At 38.2% G+C, this 1,939-nt stretch overlaps 1 non-coding gene across 1 annotated transcript; it reads right to left on the minus strand.

Annotated features, from left to right (window-relative positions):
- Window positions 1–305: 305 nt before the first annotated feature.
- LOC131250454 (small nucleolar RNA R71) lies at window positions 306–412 on the minus strand. The gene has a single exon (XR_009173380.1). It is a non-coding gene; the product is annotated as a small nucleolar RNA R71 (small nucleolar RNA).
- Between the last annotated feature and the right edge of the window lie 1,527 nt (window positions 413–1,939).

The following is a 1,939-nucleotide window of genomic DNA, read 5'->3' on the forward strand; positions in this document are numbered from 1 at the left end:
TTATGATTTTTCTAGAAAATATAGGGAATATGGATATCAAGCTAGGAGTGATCCAACTCCTTCCAAAGTTCCATAGACTTGAATCTAAAAGTCCATATCTACACATGAAAGAGTTTGATGAGATCATAACCACTTTATACTTTCTCGACGTGTCTAAGGACACATTCAGGCTAACACTCTTTCCCTTCCCCTTAAAAGAAAAGGCTAAGACGTGATTGTACTCACTACAACCATGATCGATGGGCAGATGGAATGACGTGATAGGGGAGTTCATTGAGAAAAATTTCCCACATCATAAAACGAACACCCTCAGAAAGTCAATCATGAACTTCGCCCAAAAGGAAGATGAAACATTCTTCCAATGTTGGGAGCGGTTCAAGGATCTTTTCAGCTCATGCCCACAACATGGTTTTGAAATGTGGCGCATAACAAGTTTCTTCTACGATGGGTTGACATCTTCTATGCACCAAATGGTCGAGACAATGTGCAATGGAGAATTCTTGAATAAAGATGTCGATGATGTGTGGGATTATTTTGACAAGCTTGCTGAAAACACACAATCATGGGACTTCTCCCTAAAACCTAGCACCACTTTCTAAGCCTACTTAATCAAATGAGAAGGGCGAAATATATCTTTTGAAAGAGGAAGACGATATAAATGCTAAAGTGGCCAGTCTCATAAAGAAACTCGAGGCCATGGAACTTGAGAAGGATAAGGCTAAGGAAGTTGTCTACAGTATTTGTGCTTATAATGTTCATACAACTGAGAATTGTCCAACAATACCTGCTTTTCAAGAAAAATTGAACAAGCAATCGAATTTCGTAAACAACTACCAAAGGCCTTTCAAAGGACTCACTTCAAACACATACAATTCAAGTTGGAGAAATCATTCAAACTTTAGTTGGAGGAAGGATAAATTGCTACTCCTTAAGGAATCCATAATCAAAATTTAAATTAAGGGAAACCTCAAGAAGAATTAGTTCAGAATCCCACACAAACTCAAGAGCTTATCCAGCAAAATACTTTGCAAGACTTATAAGAACTTATTAAGGCTATAAAAAAAATTTTAAAAAAACTCTCGTATTACAGTTATGGAGAAAGGGATCCTTCCAGCTCAACTTATCCCCAAACCTGAACCACAATACAGAGTTAGTGAACTAAGCTCTTCAAATTTAATGAAGCAAGCTGAGTCTATCACCACTCTTAAGAGTGGAAAAACAATTGACAAATCTATTCCGGTAAGGGCTTAAAAGTCTAAGGACCTAGAAGTAGAAACAGATGATAGACCTAACATTACTCCACATGGACTAGAACCTCTGAGCAAGCCGATTGCTCCATTCCCCTAGCGGTTGATTGCACCAAAACCTCTAACTAACTCTCAGGACATTCTAGAGGTGTTGAAACAAGTGAAGGCAACATCCCTCTTCTGGATACTGTGAAACAAATTCCTTCATATGCCAAATTTCTAAAAGACCTACGCATGACTAAGAGGCTGTAAAGTATTAAAAAGAAATTTTTCCTGAAAGAAAAAGTGAGTGTCATCCTCAATCAAAGTGTGCCACAAAAATATAAAGATCCTGGTAGCCCAACTATCACTTGTATAATTAGGAATCACCAAATTAAGAATGCACTACTTAACTTGGGGGCAAGCGTAAACCTCATTCCTTACTCGGTCTATAAACAACTGGGTCTAGGTGAATTAAAACCCACCCGGACCACACTACAGCTTGTTGATCGCTCAGTTCGTGTATGGAGGGGGATGATTGAGGGTGTGTTCATTTAGGTTGACAAATTCTACTATCTAGTAGATTTTATTATCCTGGATACTCAGCCTCTTGCATATATATGCACTCAAATTCCTGTCATACTTGGTCGCCCATTCCTTACTACATCAAGCACTATCATCAATTGTAGGAATGGGATCATGAATTTGTATTT

The sequence above is a fragment of the Magnolia sinica genome, chromosome 6 (genome assembly GCF_029962835.1).
Source record: "Magnolia sinica isolate HGM2019 chromosome 6, MsV1, whole genome shotgun sequence".
Lineage (NCBI taxonomy): Eukaryota > Viridiplantae > Streptophyta > Magnoliopsida > Magnoliales > Magnoliaceae > Magnolia > Magnolia sinica.